We start from the raw sequence: 9,520 nt of genomic DNA, 5'->3' as shown, positions 1-9,520 counted from the left end.
ACTGCAGATGGTTCTAGTTGAGTCAAATTTTGTAATATGTGAATTTATTTTCTTGCCAGCCCCTGGGGATGTACGTGTCCTGACTCCCTACAAAAGGGTGTGTGACTGAGTAAGCTATCTGTGTAAGATGGTAGAGTACCCAGGCATGGATTTTTCGGGGCAGAGGGGTGCCCGGCAGCTCTGCCATCGCTCCCTCTGCCGCACCGGTGCAGCAGTGCCCATCTGCGCAGGCTGTGACTGCAGGGCCCCGCCGCTCGCCAGCGGACGCGTGCCTGGCAGTGGCCTGCATGGAGCTGTGCGCTGATGGTGCTCCCTTTAATTTTTTTTCTAAGAGAAAAGAGACCAGATTTTAATCTTTAAAAAACCAAACACCCCCCACCCCCCAAAAAAAAACCCCAACAAAACAACAAAACCCAAATAACCACTAAACCAAATGGAGCCTGATTGCTTTGCCCTCTAGGCTTTTCCAGTCTTACAGGAAAACAGAAAACAGCTGCTAGTGAACAATACTAAAAAATCTCCTGCAAATAGGAACACAGCCATTCTCAAATGAACACCCTAGGAGAGCCGTGCTGATGTGTTTGATGAACCACGTAGATCTAGTAGTCGTCACTCCAGCCCCCTTTTTCCCCTATCTGTCTATTAAACATCTTAATGTAAGTTAGCAGCCCCTTTCACTGTGTAATGGTTTTGTTTATAATAAACTAGACTTGTAGTCTAGACCTTTCCCTTTCTCCATCTCATGCTGTTGTGACAGCTAATGGTTATTTATTCATAAGCTCTTTGAGATTGAGGGTTTATGGCATATGTTTATAAAACAATTTCATCCTGGGACATTGGGTTCAAGTTTAATGCTATTGCACTTCAGGACTACGCACTATATTTAGAAAACACAACTAGGAAATACAGATCTGGGATAGAGCTGTTACTTCAACTATTCCACAAATCTAGAAATCATAAACCATAATTTTACAATAATTTGAAGTAGAAGGTTTTGAAGGATGCAACTTTACTCATCTGGGCATGGAAATTTTGGATTATTTTGGACCCTCTGAGAGTAACATCTGCTGTACAGCTGAACCCAGGAGCCAGAGCAATAGAGGAAGGAAATGGAAGTTTAGGTAATTGTTTGAAATGGCTAGAGATGGAGTTGTAACAAGGGGAATACCCTAAACATGTGAGATAAATCTGAAAATCACATATCTGCTTTGAGCAGCATGTGGCTTCTCCCTCAGCTGTCCCTGGCACTTCATTTTGCACAATCAACCTCTTCCCTTTATTCTTGTTACCCATGGGCTGGAACTGTGGGAGACCACTGAGAGCAGCTCCAGCCCTGCAGCTTTCAGCTCTGTTCCTCCTCCCGGAGCCGTGGCAGAGGGAGGGTCTGTGCTGTGGTGGGTTGACCCAGGCTGGACACCAGGTGCCCCCCAAAGCTGCTCTATCACCCCTCACCTCAGCTGGACAGGGGACAGAGAATACAACAAAAGGCTTGTGGTTGAGATAAGGACAGGGGGAGATCTTTAACTAATTGCCATCATGTCCAAAACAGACCAATTTGAGGAAATTAGTTTAATTTATTACCAATCAAATCAGAGTAGAGTAAGAAAAAACAAATTTAAACCCCCCTTCCTTCTGCCTTCTTCCCAGGCTTAACTTCACTCCCGAATTCTCTCCCTCCTCCCTTCCAGTGGCACAGGGGGATGGGGAATGGGGGTTGCGGTCAGTTCATCACACATTGTCTCTCCTTCTTCCTCAGGGGAAGGACTCCTCACACTCTTCCCCTGCTCCATTGTGGGGACCCTCCCACAGGAGACAGTCCTCCACGAATTTCTCCAGTGTGAGTCCTTCCCATGGGCTACAGTTCTTCATGAACTGCTCCAGCGTGGATCTCTTCCACAGGGTGCAGACCTTCAGGACCAGACTCCAGCGTGGGTCCCCCATGGGGTCACAAGTCCTGCCAGCAAATCTGCTCTGGCGTGGGCTCCTCTCACCATGGGTCCACAGGTCCTGCCAGGAGCCTGCTCCAGCGCAGCCTTCCCATGGGGTCACAGCCTTCTTTGAGCATCCCCCTGCTCTGGTGTGGTGTCCTCTATGGGCTGCAGGGGGACAGCCTGCCTCACCATGGTCTGGTGCCAGCAGGACCATGGGAAGGAAGGTCTCTGAGTGGTGCAAAGTCGGTGTGTGGATAGCTATCTTCACATGTAACCCACCTGAGAAGCAGTGGCCTTGGAGCCAGACTGGTGGCTGAGACTGAGTGCTTTCCAACCCAAGGGCTTTAATCCTTTGCAACTGAAAGTGATCCAGTTTGAGGTCCTTATCTCTAGATTTGTTCTCAGCAACTGTAATGGGATTATTCCATGATCACCTGAAGGAAGTGCTTTGTGCCACTGTGCATCCCTCCAGGTCTTCACCCGTTCGTTTACCTTTGCAAGGGACAGTAGGAGCAATACTATGTGAGTAACTTTCCATTTTTGGTTTCACAGACCTGTATTTATTGCTGGGTGGAGTACAGGAGTATTAAGCATCTTGAAAGATGACATTTTTTAAATGAAATTATTTCCTGGATCTTTCCTTTTTTGGAAGCTTCCATGAAAAAACAGATCTTATCTGGGATCTGCAGCAAATCAGAGTTGTGCAAGTAGAAGGAAGGGTCTAAAGAATCCCTCAGGAGAACTGAGCATGGTCTGACATAAAAGCGCATATCTTTTTTGGGAATGAATCTAAAGGAAATGTGGAGTTTGGGGTCCTGGCATAGCTCCTGATTGAATGTTTACGTTGCCATTGTTTTGCTGCAGTTTTATGGTGTGAATTTCAATGACTTCTGGATTTGAACCAGCTTTATGTTGGACTAAATGAACTCTGCATGTAGCTTGGATGTTTTCCAAGAGTGTTTAATAATGTGGTATTAAATAGTATAGTTCATTTTTATGTGGTTTTGTGTATGGAAAATCCAAATACAGTACCTTATGGCTAACCCTATTTTCTCCCACCCCTAATCCTTCAAAAACTCAGGGCTGTTCGGATTTGGTGCTTGCTGCTTCAGCCATTTAATCAACTTTCCCCCCATGCTCTTCTGATCAGAAAAAAGGAACCAAGTTCAAACTCCAAGCCCACTTATACCTCTGTTTACTTCAGAGACAAAGAACATCTTGACTTGGCACCTGGCGAGACCAGACCAGCTCTGCTGGTCTCTATAAGAGTGACCATCTATCCACCTCAGCTGGCCTCAGCAGCCAGCGTACCTCTGGGATGTACCTTCTTGGCAGGCAGTAGTTGGAGACTCCCTGAGCTGGGGTTCACATCGAAGCAGTAGTGTTTAAGAACTTCCATTGTGCCTTTCCTCCATAGATCTGTCTAATCCCAAATGAACTAATGGTTTCTGGGTTGGCACTGTGTTTTAAACATGTAGGGCAATGTTGGTTTTTGTGAACCCCACTTTCTTGCCTGGCAGGGACAGAGGAGGTGATGTTCCCTATTTTGTTTCTCAGGGTCATTCCCAGCTTCATGGACATCTCTTGTAGGTCTTCATTGCTTTTCTGGGTCCTTCCTCCTGCAGCTCATGTTTCATCCATTGCCCATGTTTACATCTTTTAGAGTTCTATGTTATCATTTTGGAACATGAGCTAATATGCACGCAGTGTCCACACACTGTTGTGTGTTGTCATTTTGTTCTGTATTTCCTTCCTAATAATCCCTGATGTTGTTTCACTTTATAACTGCAGGTATTACTGAGCTACAGTTTTGGCGTATGTTCCATAATCCTAAAATCTGTTGTGAAGGGTTGACAGTTGATTGGGAACTCACTGCTGTGATGGTCAGATATTGAGTTGATTGTTCACCCTTCCTTCCTTCAGTTCCCTTAAAACAAAACTCCTCTCCTGCTTGCGTCATTGCACATGTGCATCTGGATAATGGATCTATTGTTGTATTAAGAGAGGGGAAAAAAGCAGTACAGAGTGTTGTAGGTCTATGTCTATTTGAGGAGCAGGAATGAAAATTTGAAAGACTTCAATTTGTCCTCCAATTTCATTTTTACAATTCTGCTTGGTAAGCAAACTTGGGTAATAACGAAGCTATGACTTGCTGGGCTTGTACTGCCTTAAGTCATGTTTCTCTCTGAAATTCAGGTCTCTCTTGTGTTGCACAAGTGACAAGACTTCAGCTAAAAAAGTGCAAGAATGACAGGAATGAGGAAAACACGTGTGCGTCAATAAGCGAGTATCTTGAGGGACTGGCCTGTGGCATGTTGGCATCTGACTGTGCCTTCTGGAAGAAAAGCCCTCTACGGAGGGAAATGTTCAGAAGGGTGAAAGTCAACGTCAGAGGAACTGGTGCAAGTCCTCAGAGAGGCCCAGTTATGGCAAATGGAGTTGGAAAAAAATCTGTGCCCTCAGCAAGAGTCAGACTTTGGTATGAAAATGTCAGCTGAGAACAACTAGAATTTGTTTGGATAAATAGGTCAAAGTCATCTTTGTGTTGGGCAGGAAAGAGAAGCTATGTTCAAATAAGGAAGCCTTTGGTTGCAAACCAAAAAAAATCCACAAATACTGCATTACGTGGCTGTTGATTTTACACAAGAGGTCTACCATAAGCCCCTAAACCACTGGGACATTGCATTGTGCTTCCCACCACCCAGAACATGGACTTGTGAAGAGTTAAAGCTCAGAACTCTTGTGTGTCTTGGCCTCAGAGTCAGGCAGTGGCTCCTCTGGGGTGCAGATCTGTGTCTTCTACTCTTTGATCCTCTTTACCTTGTGCTGATGGGCTCTGGACGGTGGCACCCTGAGCAGGGCAGGCTCCTGCATGGCAAAGGGGCCCTGGAGGAACCCCACTGCCCAGCATCAGCCTGGATTCTCTACCCTCCTCCTCCTCTCCTATTTGGATACCATAAAGACATCCCACAGCAAGCAATGGCTAGTGTCCCTTGCAGGGAAAACGGAAACTGTAGGATGGGTACTTTGAGGTGCACTAGCTACAAGGTTTTGCCTGTAGCTAGCCCCCAAATGAAGGATGGGGTGATTTACTTGGTGTTTACTGTGGGGTGGGACAAAGCTCATGTTACTGTAAAATAGAGGTTTTATGCTTCAGCTCAGCCTGAAGTAGTTCATGCTCTCTAAGCTGTCTCATGCTTAGACAGCTTATGTAAAAAATCTTGTTTAAATACATCCTCTGAATGCTTAGATAAACTAAAAAAAAAAAAAAAAATCCCTTTGAATCATCTTTCCAAATGAAACACATCCTTCATGCATCTCCTGCATATGTTGCTTCAATAGGATTCAGAAGCATTGGAACAGGCTGCCCAGGGAAGTGGTTGAGTTCACCATCCCTGGAGGTATTTAAAAGATGCGTAGATGTGGTGCTTAGGGATATGGTTTAGTGGTGGACTTGGCAGTTAATGGTTGGACTTGATCTTAAAGATCTTTTTCCATCTTAAAACAATTCTATGATTCTATGAAAATACAATCAAACAAGTCATGGGGAATGAAATCTCATTTTACTGACTTAAAACTGAATGTATTCAATTGCAGAGAGAATGGTTTTATCCACGTTGTATATAAAATCAAGCTCTTCTGATGTTTAATTGTTTCCTTTTACAATAGGAAAGGTGGACTCAGAGGTGATTTCCCCTTCCTGGCAGGTACGTGTTCTCTGGTTCATATACGCACCGGTGCTTGGGAGCCTGGGCTAAAACCAGAAAGTCAAAATGCCTTTTTCAGGATACCACCCCCAGTCAATCAAGGCAGAAGAGGTATTTTGAGAAGGATATGTTCTCTACGGACTTTTACTGCCTCTTTGGGTCAAGATTCTCTTGACAGTTGGCACAAACCAGCTGCTATTGACCAGGAAATGTGCTCCACTCCTCGCTTGCTCCCTGTGCTGGTTTTGGCTGGGATAGTTAATTTTCTTCATAGTAGCTAGTATGTGTGGGGCTGTGTTTTGGATTTGTGCTGAAAGCAGTGCTGATAACACAGGGATGTTTCCGTTCCTGCTGAGCAGTGCTTACACAGAGCCAAGGCCTTTTCTGCTTCTCACACCCCCCCCACCAGCGAGGAGGCTGGGGATGCACAAGGAGCTGGGAGGGGACACAGCCAGCAGAGCTGACCCCAAAGGACCAAAGGGATATCCCATACCATGTGATGTCATGCTCAGCATATAAAGCTGGGGGAAGAAGGAGGAAGGGGGAGACGTTCAGAGTGATGGTGTCTGTCTTCCCAAGTCACCGTTATGTGTGACAGAGCCCTGCTTTCCTGGGGATGGCTGAACACCTGCCTGCCAACAGGAAGTGGGCAATGAATTCCTTGGTTTGCTGTGTTTGCGTGTGGGGCTTTTGCTTTACTTATTAAACTGTCTTTATCTCAACCCATGAGTTTTCTCACTTTTACCCTTCTGATTCTCTCCCCCATTGCACTGTGGGGAGGGAGTAAGTGAGCAGCTGCGTGGGGCTTTGTTGCCATCTGGGGTTAAACTGTAACAGTCTGTTATAAACAATGTCCTTATCTTGTTAGCAATAAAAAATTAAACCAGAATAGCTTTTCTGTCATCTGTTCAAGAATGTTGTTCAGATGTAGATGTAAAAGTTGATCTTCTGTGTAAGAACCATAAACAAGTATTGCTAAATGTCACATGAAAAAGCCGATGACGAGAGGCATCCTCATTCTGTTGTCTTGAAATAAAATGGGAGAAGTGGAATCCTTAAATCTTACAAACTGCTCTTTAGATGATGTGTCTAATAATTTTACTGACAAGTTTATGCTTAAATAGGCAATGGATTCCTCTCGCTGGGTGGAAGATGGCATTGTGGAGACTCCCTGAGGCCCATCTAGGCAGCAGCACGTTTGGACCTCATGGCATGCGTTAGCTGGGAACCCACCTTACTTCGTATGTTCTCCAGTGTACTTGGTCCAAGAGGCAGAAGTGGCCACGTACTTAACTCTCAGTCTGCCTGGCATTTGTGGGCACAGTCCTGTGTCTGCCAGCAGCATCTGAATAAGCAACTGTGCTATTTTGGGTTGGGAAGTGACTCGCTGGCGGCAGCTCTGCAAGAACTGGTGGTTGTAAGAGACCCCAAACTGAACATGACTGCAATAAATGGTTACTCCAGGCAGTGGGACCTCAGCTGGAGAACAGTGTCCTATTTTATAAGCTTTTATAAGCTATGTTTGAAGATGATCTCCATGCTCCCCTTCATTTAAGTTCGTCATGGCCTTGCTGTGCTTGTGGGGCTTGCTGGCAGGGGGATGGTGGCTGAGCACAGGCTGTCTGTTAACACTTTGTAGAAATAGTATCTTAAGACCTAGCTGTTTGGGAAACTATCTTCCACATCAGTTAAGCAGTATGGGGTTTTTTTTCTATAGATGAGAAAAGATGACACCACCCAAGGCTAAAGGTCCTCTAGAAAGGAGAAAACTCATGAAGTCAATAAATCTGGGGTCATGCTTAATTTGTGAAGATGGAAGAATTTGTTCCCTTCCTTCCTGGTGTGGTCTGCACTGGCCAGAAGCTGTGTTGGAATGAAGGCTGTTTTTGGAATGGTATTTCTTGTTGGGGAGTTTGTGGTTCATGAACCATGTTGGGTCTCTTGTCTCCATTGCATCTCACCATGGCAAGATTTCCTTGTGGTGCAACCTTGGTAGACAAGGGGAGCGTGATTCTTCTCTGAGGAGTTAAAAAATGTGGAGGAAATCATGACAGCTGGAGATCTGACAGGCAGTTAGGCTGGAAAATAGCTCTAGAGACAGCTCTTTGCTTGGGATGTAGCTGTAAGAGAGGTTCTCCTGCTGGCACAGCTGCCTCACTTTTGAAAGATGGACAATCTTCAGCTGAGGTTCCTGTCTCTCAGCCTGATGGCACTGAGATCTGCTCTGATGCTTCAGAAATGACGACATCTGCATAGCCATTGCAAGATCCTTTTGTGTCATGAGCTGAAGCTGCTCCACAGGTGGAAGGGAGACCCCAACATCAGCTTGGTCCAGGTGAGAGAGCAGGAGGTAAGCTCAGTCCAGAGCACACCAGAGAGGGAAACAGTGCTGCAAAGGGAATGTCTTCATTTTTCTGCCTTGCCTGAAGTGGTGGACCAATGAGCCTTGCTATAGACAGTGGCTGTGGGGGAACTGTATTGGAGAGGAGGTGCAAGTCCCTTGGAGCATCAGGGGTGTTCCCCACCTGACTCCCCATCTGCAACAGCCACAGAGGGGCTTGGGCTGCAATGGGATTGACAGATTCTATTTCCTCAGTGTGCAGTAAATACAATAACATCATAGGCTTGTGATTAAACAGCCCTTTTAAAGAGAAGGAAAAAGGGTTAAAAATCTGCAGATTCCTGGTACCAATGCAATTTGTATAGTAGGGGAGCAGAAAACAGGCCCAATGGTGTCAGAAGATCAGATGCCTGTATCGTTAAATCTGTGTGTATTTATCCTCTGGAACGTAGATAGGAAAAGGGAAACATTAACTGATTCTTCATTTTTGGCTGGAAGCAATGATAATATCTTAGGGAAGTGTGAGAGTTCCTTGGATTGCTGGACTCCAGTGTGAGACAGAAGATCAAGGAAGCAGTGCAAAATCCCCTGTCTTTTGTGCCAGGGATAAAATAGTTTCCTCTGAGAGTGAAAGCCACATTGCAGATAAACTCTATTCTTGTAAACGGCCAAATTAAGAGCAGTAGTGTCAGCTGCAAAGTATGAGTCATACAAGCAAGAGTTCCAGAGGATGTAGCGTGTCCCCAGACAGTTTTTGCTAGCGGTGATTGAGGAATAAATGTTCTGTCCAGGGACCTCTGGAGAGAGATCTTAGGGCAGAACAAGACATCAGGAGGCAACAGCCCCTCTCAAACCCCATTTTCCACCTCTTCCCTAAAGTGGCTGTACTGCAATGGGTAAGTCTTATTCCCTGGTCAGAGTTGGTGGATCCAGAAGTTATGGCTTGTTCATGGGAGAGTCTTTTGTCTTACCCACCTCCTGTGTTTTGCAATGGACTTTTCACTGATAGTAGTTTAATTTCTTTTCCCTCTACGCTGATCTATCTGTGTGTAGTCTTTTCTGGTTTTGCCTAGGAGAGTAGACAGTAGCATGCACACAGTCTATTCCAGTCTTATGAGATCTTATAGACTTCTCTTTTGCTATCTGTGGTGCTGGTGATTGCCTTCTACTGCCCCTGCTTAATTTTGAAGACTAATTCCCACTGGCAGGTTTGGTTGGTGCTGCTGAGCAACACTCTTGGTTTTTGCCAGCACACAGTAGGACACCTATAAGAAAGATGTCTAAAAATTCTCTATTCTTGTGTTGACTTGTGTTGTGAGAAATCATTCCACTTCTTGTTTTCATACTGAGCTCCTGGGGTTGCAGCTTTGGCTTGTGAGCTGTTGCCCAAGGTGGCCTGAGAGGTCAGTAGTGCTGAGACGAGGACTGAAACTCAGGGACAACAGGTATAAAACTCTGTACGTGGTCTTGGGATGGTTTCCCTGGCTTTGCTCTTTGAGGAGTGCCCTGTATGCTTAGGGAGCGATCTGCTCCCCAGTGTA

This window comes from Balearica regulorum, chromosome 18 (genome assembly GCF_011004875.1).
Source record: "Balearica regulorum gibbericeps isolate bBalReg1 chromosome 18, bBalReg1.pri, whole genome shotgun sequence".
In the NCBI taxonomy this organism is placed as follows: domain Eukaryota; kingdom Metazoa; phylum Chordata; class Aves; order Gruiformes; family Gruidae; genus Balearica; species Balearica regulorum.
Note: the sequence above shows the minus strand (reverse complement) of the source record.